The 12310-nt window shown below is 45.4% G+C and overlaps 1 pseudogene; it reads left to right on the top strand.

The window, feature by feature from the left end:
* The first annotated feature begins 2150 nt into the window (after nt 1–2150).
* LOC149348174 (fatty acid synthase-like) overlaps nt 2151–12310 on the top strand; it is a 52301-nt pseudogene continuing 42141 nt past the window's right edge.

Raw genomic sequence — 12310 nt, 5'->3', positions numbered from 1 at the left:
GATTTGTCTCACTTTCAGTGCTGACTGGCTTGAAGTGCGCGAAATAATATTTGCCCTGAGGCAAAACATAAAAGAAGAAATAAGAGAGAGGTCTTTGCCCTGCAGTGGGCGTAGTCAGGCTAATGAAAATGATGATGAAATAAAAACTATTGGTAATTGCAGGATAAAACTGGTTCGAGTATCATTTTGCAGCCTTATGTCATAGTAATTCGGAATTTTCTCCCTATTATCATCATCCCATTCAGCACGTCTCATCTCGACGCCACCACGAAAACCTGCCCAATATTCCAAAGTACAAAAATGGAAAAATTCACCGCTAACTATATGAATAAGTGAATGGAATGAGTTGTCAGCGAATGTTGCCGTTTCGACCAACTTATTGTCATTCTAAGCAGCATTGCTAGTTTTTTAGACGCTTTGTAATATCATTCTGTTTTGTTATGTACACTAGAGATTTTCTTTCTCATGCTTTTTGGTGCCATGTGTGTGTTGTCAACCCAGTGATTAAGGAACATTTCGCTTTTTTTATTTCGTCTGTTTCCCTTCCTTGGATCCGCTCATTCATGATTATTTTTATTTCAGCGTCTAGTGTTCGTTCTCTTAAGCCGTCATGCTCTATGTACTTGTTTTTTAAACTGTCATCTGACATCACTGTTTCCTTTTTCTTTATTTTGGTCACAGTCCTCTTTCTGAATTGCAGTCTTCTTTGACTATTTTTCTGCTTTTATAGCAGCTTACTTGGCATGTTATTTATTATTCTAACTTGTCCTGAGAACATCGTCTCTTATCCTGCTCGTAGGTTTTTAGTTAGTTTTACTTTGACCCCTCCCATGTAACGCTGTGCTGGGCATTTAGGGTATTTCGGTAAATAACTAAACAAATGAAATAAATTTTTCATCTCGTATTTTCACTTCGTCGCAGAAATATTGTCTGCCATGTGTTCCAGTCTAGCTACACACACCGAACTAGCGTATCATTCAGACCGTTTGTGGCGCAAATCTGTATCAAATGATTTCAGTCACCCGCTGTACACTTCATACTGTTTCAGTATTATTTGCAGTCGAATGTAATCGCTTTCTCTTTCTTGGCTTTTGTGTGCCGTCTTTGTTTATTTCACGCTATGAACGACAACCTGCACTAACTCGCCTAACCGCGGTCACATGGACCACCGGTCGGATAATTTTGCTTCGTAAGAAGCTGATGTTTTAGGGATTAAAAATTTAAGCGCACAACCCGTACGGACACGTGCGAAGTACTGAAGGGAAATTTGAAGAGCGGGAAGAAATCGTGCAAATGTCAGCAACTCGAGAAAGATATGTGGGCATCTCTCCGCTAAATTTGGACGGAAGGGCGACGTTCGGGAGGGGCCCGAGATACTGGTTCCTTGCTGTGCTATGTCTGAAGCACCCTAATTTCCAACCTTGAAACCTTGTTGAGTTCTCCCTACCTTTTGGTTAAAAATTCCGGGAGTGTTCGAGCATGTGCATGGAGAGGTGTGACGTGTTCCTTCTTTGAATAGGTGCTGTGGAGAAAATATACCGCGGAGTCAAGTCGTCACGTATGTGAAGCTCCTGAACGAGGAACACCATCTGCCGGACTAGTTGGTTGCGATCCATATGTATCAGCATCACCATCATCATCATCAGCCCGACTACACCCACTGCATGGCAAAGGCCTCTCCCATGTCTCTCCAACTAACCCTGTCCTTTGCCAGTTGCGGCCAATGTATCCCCGCAAACTTCTTAATCTCATCCGCCCATCTAACTTTCTGCCGTCCCCTGCTACGCTTGCCTTCTCTTGGAATCCACTCCGTTACCCTTAAGGACTAGCAGAAGAAGGAGGAGAAGAAGATAGTACAGAGTGCTGAGATAGCGCAGAGCGCTTATCAGCGCTCTGTACTACTTCTGATACATTTGCGTACATCTGAACGAGGAGCGATATAAAAAAGATAACTGAGAAGCGCTTGTAGCTGGGCGTGTTGATGGATATTGATGAACGAAAGAGTACCGCGAAGGCGAACACGCACGTAGAAATGGAACAGGATGAGCGCTTTACTTGCAACAGGCTTTATTTGACTGAGATTGCTTATATAGCTTCATTTTTACTCATGCACCAAACCATAGGCTCCAAACAGTCGCGTGTCAACAGACATGAATCAAGAAGAGGAACCACTGTACGCGTTTACAGATGTGCGTCATGTCGGTTGACACGCGACTGTTTGGGGCCATGCCTTGGTTCATGCGTAAAATTAAGGTATATAAGCGATCTTGTTCAAAGAAAGCTTGTGGAAAGTAAAGCGTTCGTCCTGTTCCCTCACTGCGTCTGTGTTTACCTACCTTTGCGCTACAGAGTCTCCCCTGAAAGAACCCCGAGTTTTCGCAGTATAGATACTTGTCTTATGTTCAGAGAGAACTGCGTTGCAGATGCTCACTATGTTCTTCCAATGAAACAGCTGGAATTTCGTCCCACAGTGTTTTTTTGGGTTCTCGTCGTTGACACTTCAGCAAAGGGTTATGGAGCCGGTGGATGCTCTAAAAAAGAATAAATACTCAACCAAAGAACAGCAAAAAAATGCCCCTATTTAAAGAACGTCCGCACAAAGCATGTACTCGCTGCCAGCGTCAATTTCCGCCGGGAGGACACTTAAACGGCCGCAGTACAAAAAGTACAAATCAAGCCGGTGCGACGTATTTACGAGGGTTGTTTCACTCCGAACTAAAATGCACCGTGGAGTGGATGTACCTAAAACTAGCATCACACGTTTTTTTTTACTTTTCAGAACGGTGCAAATCAGCACATGGTGACAACCGCTTGCCTTTGAAGAGCGCGCGTTGCGCCCCAGATTTGGCACTTCGCAGCTCAGTGTTAGTAGTTGCAAAGTGCAGGTTACTCCCGTTGCAGATGTTCCATGCATGAAGGTGCGCACGCTGCCTTTCTAGTTGCAGAGGGCTTCGCTTCAAGAAGACATCGTGATCACCGGTTTCTCTGCCCGGTTCCCGCAATGCGACAGCTTGGCAGAGTTCAAGGAAAAGCTCTACGCAGGTGTCGACTTCGTCACGGACGATGAGACACGTTGGCCGCGAGGTATGTGTGGAGTACCTGTGCTTAATAACATGCTCTGTGAAGTAACAAGCTGAAAAATCACTCCTTAGTTTTGCGTATTTTCGGGTAACGTTTATGAGCCAAAGCATACCACTTTCTTCTGATTTGATCATCGGTGCCTTTGTGTGAAATATTTCCAGCCATGTCACTAATGGCAACAATGAGAATTGTACGAAACATCATTTGTCTCGAGAAATGCATAGCTATCTCACGACGTAACTTAAGGAGATTGCGCATGAGACGCTTATACGCGATTAAATGCTGGCCTCTGTGAGTCATGTCGACTTTACTCTTGTCCGCCCAAGTGGAGCAGCAGCTCTGAGAATGATGATATATATGAGCATCGCCGCAAAATGCCTAGGACACTTACGGCTCTAACAGGCTGATGGCTAGTTCGGAGCCGTTTTTGTTGAAGCGGCTGTACTGCAATCCTTGCATTATGCGATTGCTGGCGGATTTGCACGATTCGCCATTTTCATCCTAATTTGCCGCCTCGCTCTAAATTCTATGATTTTAACTTTTCAGTCGTTTAAGTCTTTCTTATTAAGGATTCAAAAAATAAATAACATAGAGGATACCAAAGGCACCTTAAAAGGTGAGTGCGATAACTTTAGAGTTCCAGACTGCTGCTATTTTTGCGTTTCTGTCGGAAAGAAGATGGCCCTTTTTTGCTAGCCGGACCAAGGAACTAATTGGTTCTAACCGCATTTTCCGGGCATTTTGCAGGTTGTGATGACGCTACCAGGTCATGGGACTACTCTCTACCAATGATTAATTCCCTCCTCCCAAGGCGGGCAGTTTACTCACAATAAGGGGGGGGGGGGTGAGGTTATAAATATGTCACAAGGTCAAATGCCTCTCATTCTGGCCGGCTGGTTGCCACCTGCCACCGTGAGCTTGGAAAACTTTTATTTCAACATTTTTAGAACAGATGGCGGCCATTACGGGCCACTAGCAGCTGTGATGACGTCGCAAGGTCAGGGAACCTCTCTCGACCAAACCCACCTGCTCAGTGGGCAGTTGCGTTGACGTCACAATGACACGTGACCTCTCTCGAACAATTAGCGAATTTCTTTACACACGCCACTGATTTTGGGGAATGTGGACTTTAATGATATCGCAATAATATTTTCGAGTCGGTGGTGCATGTAAATGCATGCAGGCAGGAAAACAATATTCATTATTCTTTAGCGCCACTGTGCTTCGGGAGGTCTAGAATTTCAGATGTTGACCACTAAGTAACTTTATCGATCACTAAGTAACTTTATCGATCAAATAAAGCAAACCGCTTAAGGCCCTCTTTTTTCATAAAAACGGTATAAAGTCTAGTTATGCTATACACGCGATATCCATGTTTCGCTGCTAGAGAGAAAAGCTTACTGTGTCGGTAGATTTCAGTGGCTTGGGCACAATTACAGCGGAGAGGTGAGGTGGTTTTTTAGAGCTTAGAGTTCTTGTGCGCTGATGGTTTTTTTTCGCACTATCGCAGAACCAGACTCCGACTGTCATTTCTTTTTCCAGCCTTATCTACCAATGCGAATGTTACCGCGCTAGACATCTTTGCTTATTTTGTCGTGGTAACAGCCAAAAAGCATCCGCGCAGCAGGCCAGCGTGACCATAAGTAGACGGGCAGGTGATGCGAAAACGGGGTCTGTAGGGACCCCACAGGGGCTGCATTCATCAGTGCGTAATGATTAGTCCATGTCTGCTAGCGCTTATTTTGCGCATCAGCAGTTACGTTAACACCATTCTATTTTTTAGGCCGTAAGCCTTACTTACTATGGTAGCTGCGTGACGTCTGGAAGAATCTGACCAGTAGCATGAGTTAGCATAAGACCAGGGAGCGTAAGTTTCTAAAAGTGATTGTGGGTTCTCTGCTGCGTGTAGGAATGCTTAATTTGGCTCAGGGCCATTACAAGACCATGCAGCGATTGAAAGTGTTTATGTACTCGCCTCCGAAGGTGTTACAAGGTCCCCTTTAACCTGGGTCTTTCACCCCTTGTCTTGTTTTGTGCCACGTTGTGAAAGACCACATTTATGTTCTCAATTTCGCGCATTCAGCACACTGAAGCATTTTTGTCTGCGAAATGAAATTAAATGTTGGTATTTTCTTCATACTGAAAGTAATGCAAGTAACAGCATTTTGATGCCGATTGCAGCGTCACGCTGTGGATGAGGCTGGCGCAGAAGGGGAAAAATTTGAAAGGATCAGCGCAGGCATTTCACCGGTGGTGAACATATTCCAACCACTACTATAATAACGGTAGTGTTGATGGTGATGCAATGACATTGGAAAACTATCCGACTGGAAAGTAAAGTTACAGATGAGCATGTCAGTAACTGGGTCTCTTTCCGCATTCAGAGTAACCGACGATCCGCGCGTGCTCTTCAATACTATTTTCGTTCGTTGTTCCCTGTGAGGCAGCGAACGACATGGTGTCCACTGTCGACGTCACATTCCGAAGACCGGAGCATTTTGGTGCCCGTTCCTATCCGTTACGTCTCGAGGCAGGCTTTTCTTCAAAACGTGACATTATTTATATCAGCTTGCCCCCTAAGAGTACACAGGCCTCCGTGCGGCTTCTAAGGGGTGCAGAACAGGTAGTCTGATTTGGAAAAGTACGAATTTCAAAAACTGCCGAAGTGATGACAGATAAATTAGCATTGCACCTCGTCCTCACCGCTGTAAGCCACTTGGAACAAAACTTCAAGAGTGACATGGCGCTTGAAGCAACTGAACCAACTTTCGAAGGGTATGCTTTTAATAGGTGATAAGCGCCACTACTTTATGCTGCGAAGATTTCATAGATGAAAAGTGAGATAATTTCCGAACTGATGTTCTACGGTGAGCTGAGGTGCGTGGTTTGAATCTCACTGCCGCTGGGTATTAACTTGCTTTGCATTGGCCCCATGCTCCGCTTTCAGTGTACTATAACGCTTTGAATAATTGATCTCTGCCCGGACCTCGCACAGAAAGAAAACACGTTAGCTACTGCATACATTTTGAAACAGGCTCTAGTGTCAAGATTGAAATAATAATTATCATCATCAAACGACAGTTTGTACCGTTCAAACTCAATCACTTATCTCCCTGCGTCTACTTTTCATCCACAGGTTACCTGGGCCTGCCAGAGAGATGGGGCAAAATCCAGGACCTTTCCACATTCGACGCGCAGTTCTTCAACGTGCACCCAAAGCAGGCGCACCTGATGGACCCCCAGATGCGCCTACTGCTAGAGACGTCGTACGAGGCCATCGTGGACGCCGGCTACGACCCTGCCACTCTAAGGGGACGCAGGGTGGGCGTCTTCATCGGCTGCTGCCACTCCGAGTCGCATGAGGCATTCAGCTTGGACGCGGACAAGATCGAAGGATATGGCTTGATTGGAAGTTCGCGGGCAATGCTTTCCAACCGGCTGTCTTAGTCGCTCAACATCCACGGTGCGCTTACTTGGATTTCTCATTGCTTTCTTTTGTGTGATGTATAGCGATTTAGAGCAAATTCATGTCAAGGACAGGGAGTCAACATGTTCCGTTTTATATACTGGCAGCTATGCTTCTTCGACAGCTTTATTGCTTTTAAAGCGCGAGCAAGTTTCAATACAGATGTCATTTATTTCATGTAATGTCTCAAGTGTTCAAGATTGAATTAAATTGTTCCACTACGCAGAAAAGCAGTTCCTTAAATATTCGGGACCACAGCGTCGTCTTACAAGAAGAAAATAGCACTGCAAGATGATAACTCATTAATAAATTTACATGTGAGGCAAAAATATGACCCAGACAATACATAGGATGAGAACGAATGTCAAAGCATTGCGTTTCGAGCAGTTAAATTTTAACAACCTATTAACCGGGCAATGCAAATGTGTAAGAGAGCTGAAAATACATATTTTCGCTGCTAATTTCCCCTACTAGGGGACAAATAATAAAAAAAAAGACATTGGTGGGTGATTATACTGTGTGATGCGACAAATCAATGTATGGAGCATTGGTTGTGCATTTTCATCATCGTGCACTGATTGTTTTACCACTGCTTCTTCGAATTTCATTTCGCTGTCTCTTTCTCGTACCTCTGCTCCGTGGCCTTGTTTTGGGTGGAGGCGGCTTATGGGTGGTGGGCGAAGGCATTCTGATGGGAGGAAGTAGGCGTAGAGACTAACGTGTAAAATTGGGCGTGTTGGTACATGTCTTGAACAAATAAATAGTAGCGCAAGGACATGAGGACTAGACGAGACAACAAGGGCGGCGCTGAACCAGAAACGGATCGTCCACGGGTAAAAGCTTAAGTTGTCGTTGCAAAAAACCTGCGACAGAATGCTGCCATGTTCCAGCTTCAGAGACAATGGTCCTTTGTGGCAATTCTAACTTATGGGTTTTCGCGATAAAGAATACATTTAAGAAGTTTTTCTTGCTGTTATCGATCGCCTTTACAAGCTGTGAAGGGTTTAACTGTTCGCAAAGTTTATTTGCGCGGGTCTTGACTTTAGTCAAGGACACCTTAGGATGATTGTTGAAGACTGACGAAATAGCATCCCTAGATTTTGTTTTAAAAACTGTTCTAGGCATAACAGTGAATCCACCCTCCTTATCGGCCAGAAGGAGACGAAGCGAGTGATCACGTAGAAAGGCGGCCACTCTTCTGACAGGCAGAGGGGGAACCGGGTTCTTGCACCGGTGTAGGACATCAACCCCTTCCGAGACAAACCGAGCACCTGCCTCAGCCTGGGTATAACGAGACACCTGATGAAACAAAGATAGTTGCTCTAACCGAGATTCCCTAGGCGGCACCGCAAACTTTGGTCCGAGAGAAATAACACGTTCCACATAGGCTGGCAAGGTAACGTCACCTACGATGTGCACGTTGCAGGGTGGGGCGGCCGAGCTTTGGGCAGGCTTGGCTGTACGTCGTCTCAGCACTTGTTGTGAGAGGAATACCGTTCATTGGTCGGCGCCCAGGTCTGTAGCAGGACACAGGTCTCCTCGCACCAACGTGAGCTGCGGAACTTCCACATCCTGGCTGACCAATCAACGGAGTTCCTCTGACAACAAGTGCTGAGACGACTCAGAGACAAGCCTGCCCAAAGCTCGGCCGCCCCACCCTGCAACGTGCACATCGTAGGTGACGTTACCTTGCCAGCCTATGTGGAACATGTTCTTTCTCTCGGACCAAAGTTTGCGGTGGCGCCTAGGGAATCTCGGTTAGAGCAACTATCTTTGTTTCATCAGGTGTCTCGTTATACCCAGGCTGAGGCAGGTGCTCGGTTTGTCTCGGAAGGGGTTGATGTCCTACACCGGCGCAAGAACCCGGTTCCCCCTCTGCCTGTCAGAAGAGTGGCCCCCTTTCTACGTGATCACTCGCTTCGTCTCCTTCTGGCCGATAAGGTGGGTGGATTCCCTGTTATGCCTAGCACAGTTTCTAAAACAAAATCTAGGGATGCTATTTCGTCAGTCTTCAACAACCATCCTAAGGTGTCCTTGACTAAAGTCAAGACCCGCGCAAAGAAACTTTGCGAAGAGTTAAACCTTTCACTGCTTGTAAAGGCGATCGATAACAGCAAGCAAAACTTCTTAAATGCATTCTTTATCGCGAAAACCCATAAGTTAGAATTGCCACTAAGGTTGGTTTGGTTGGTTTATGGGGTTTAACGTCCCAAAGCGACTAAGGCTATGAGAGACGCCGTAGTGGAGGGCTCCGGAATTTCGACCACCTGGGGTTCTTTAACGTGCACTGTCATCGCACAGTACACGGGCCTCTAGAATTTCTCCTCCAAAGAAATTCAACCGCCGCGGCCGGGATCGAACCCGCGTCTTTCGGGACAGCAGCCGAGCACCATAGCCACTGAGCCACCGCGGCGGCAGAATTGCCACTAAGGACCATTGTCTCTGAAGCTGGAACATGGCAGCATTCTGTCGGAGGTTTTTTGCAACGACAACTTAAGCTTTTACCCGTGGACGATCCGTTTCTGGTTCAGCGCCGTCCTTGTCTCGCCTAGTCCTCGTCTCCTTGCGTAGAGAGGATGGACGGTAAAGTCGAGAGTATTTCCACTGCAATGATGACAATGTTGTCTTGCGCCCATTAACAGGACCCAGCTTCACGGTTGACACCGGGTGCTCGTCTACGATGACGGCTTTAAACCAAGCCGTCCTGTGTCTCCGCTCCGGACAGTGTGAAGCGGCCAATGTGGGCGGAAGCATGATCAGCCTCAAAGCGAACACACCGCTCAATTTTCTGCGCCTCGGCATGTTGTCGCCGGATGGGAAATGCAAGTCCTTCGACTCCCGCGGTGAGTCACCCTCCTGGTGCAGTTGTGTCAACAGATTAGCGTCATTAATTTGGTAAACAAGCTTTTACCGCTTAGATATATTATAACTTAGGAAAAAACGAAACAGTGTTGTGCCAAACTAACGCCAAGTTAATATGTTCGTTAGAAATTATGTAGAGTATCAACCAATAATCTTTTTGGTCGACCTATTTGGTTTGCTTTGGTTTGGTTCATGGGGTTTAACGTCCCAAAGCGACTATGGCTCTGACAGACACCGTAGTGGAGGGCTCCGGAAATTTCGACCACCCGGGGTTCTTTAACGTGCACTGACATCGCACAGTACACGGGTCTCTAGAGTTTCTCCTCCAAAGAAATTAAGCCGCCGCGGCCGGGATCGAACCCGCGTCTTTCGGGTCAGCAGCCGAGCACCATAACCACTTAGCCACCGCGGCGGCTACCTATTTAACACGTTTTGGCGGACTAGTTGGTTAAGCATCTTGAATAAATAGCGCGAACGACGACAAGCAAGAGAGACAAGGAAACGGACGACACAGCGCTGACTAACAACTGAGGTTTTATTGCTATCATACAAGTATAAATACATAGATGTCGGCAGTGTGGAAAGATATACGAAGTGCAGAAAAACCATACTGCAAGGAAAAAAACTTCAAGGGAAATTATCGACGCCTAAAACTTATTGAAGCAGGGAAATGCATGTATCAGATCTCCTTCACTAACATTACTGCAAAAAGAGCTGTCTCTCCTGGGGGCTGATAATCTCTACTGATTTCTAGCGCGCTTTTGTTGCGGTTGTCACATTTATGGCTTTTTTGCACTTTCTATATCTTTCCACACTGACGACATCTATGTATTGATACTTGTATGATCATGAATAAACCCTCACCTGTTAGTAAGCGCTTTCTCGCCCGTTTCTTTGTCTCTTGTGCTTGTCGTCGTTCGCGCTGTTATTCAAGCTGCCTACTTAGTTAACCACTTGTAAATTAATAACTATTTTTTAAAATATGAACTCAAATGCTCACACAGGAATTGGAAAGTTTTTTAAAGAAGCGCGCCTTCAAATCCGTTGATACTTATCTCGGAACCAACACCAACGCGAAGACCTGTCGTAAAAAGCACAGGAAGCGTGAAGCCGGCATCGTTTTATCAGTTCGTGAATGAGAGCGCTCTAACTGTGAGGCATCTCGGCTGACGCTGAACGCTGTCATGAGGTACTTTTTAAATTTTTTGGGGCTTCAAATTTACCAAAAAAAAAGAACTATACGTGAACGCTATCTTTTAGGACGCACCTTTGTTCGAACGTTCTCGTGGCACTCAAAAACTTTCCGATTCACTCTTGACCGTATAAAGCCATTTTTAAAAAGTTCATTAATGCAGCTGAATAAATAAGTGGAATAAAAAAAATGCAGTCTGGGCCTTTATATAGCTTCTGCGGACATTAGTTGTCCAAATCAATAATACTGCTATTTTGTTGTTTTTAAATCTTGAACCATCATAGCTGGGACAGCCTTTACAATATGAGAAGTGCCATAACCGCATAACTATTTATGATGAATTGATTAAGACACAAGAAAAGAGACACGGAGTTATAGCTTGAAGAGATACGCCTTTTGTTTCTTCCCAATTTGCCATGTGCAGTAGTTCCGTACCTCACATCAAGTCATTCTGTTTAAACAAACTGGACACGTGACTATGCAAAGAGATATTCCTGTGAAAATTGAGCTTAAATCAATGTCTTTTTCACATAAATTGAATAGTGCTGCACAGCAACAGAGGTACTCTGAAATATCCGACAATTGCACCCGAATGTTACTGCAAGCATAAAATATTAACGCTTCCAATAAAAATATCGCAGGCTGAAATTTAAAATAAAGGAGCGATTATGTAAATATTTTTTTGCTAAAATACCCGCTGTTTTATAAATTCCTTCGAACTCAGAATATGCATCAGCAAGGCAACAAAGAAACCAACCCAAAAGAGCCATCTTGTGGTTGCATGTCTCCCCCATGAGCGGCAAGTACTGCGTTGGCACTCTGCATCACCTCAAATATATGCAAAAGCTTTGCTTATGGGTACAATCATCCTTTCAATTGGTGCTTGGCTTAGGCAAGTGTAACGTGTTTCAACAAGTTTCGCTGCTGTTTCGGATACAAAATCGCCTCTCATGCCATTCTGCTCTAAGTTCAGCGGGTGAAACAGCTCGCAGTAGCACATTTAATCACGGTTCTTGCAGCAAATGGCTACGCCCGAGGCGAAACGGTGGGTGCACTTTTTCTTCAGTGGGCGCCAGATGCTCGGCGCATCTACGCCAAGCTCACACACATCAAAGCCTACTCCGATGGATTCACTAGTGAAGGTAAGCGTTTTGATGCACAATGCTTCGAGGGCAGATACAATCATCACTTTACTATGTAGTTTTGCTTTCACCTTTCAAGATCTGCACTCATTCACAATCTATCCAAGGACAAAAATATGTGGTAATGAATTAAAGCGTTGGTGACTCATAGCATATGGAAAGGAAAATGATAGGTGTAACGTTAAGAGATCGGAAGAGGGCGGAGTGGGTGAGAGAACAAACGCTGGTTAATGACATCTTAGTTGAAATCAAGAGGAAGAAATGGGCTTGGGCAGGGCATGTAATGCGAAGGCAAGATAACCGCTGGTCCTTGAGGGTAACGGAGTGGATTCTAAGGGAAAGGAAAGGTAACAGGGGACGGCAGAAAGTTAGGTGGGCGGATGAGATCAAGAAGTTTGCGGGGATAGAGTGGCGGCAACTGACAAAGGACAGGGTTAATTGGAGAGACATGGGAGAGGCCTTTGCCCTGCAGTGGGTGTAGTCAGGCTGATGATGATGATGATGACTCATAGCAGGAGTCAATTTAAGGACTGATTGTCCCAGATCGCTATGCTGGGCGCAAGAACA

This window comes from Amblyomma mixtum, chromosome 4 (assembly GCF_055824585.1).
Source record: "Amblyomma mixtum isolate Tamu chromosome 4, ASM5582458v1, whole genome shotgun sequence".
Classification (NCBI taxonomy): Eukaryota; Metazoa; Arthropoda; class Arachnida; order Ixodida; family Ixodidae; genus Amblyomma; species Amblyomma mixtum.
This window is presented reverse-complemented; position numbering and strand designations above follow the sequence as displayed.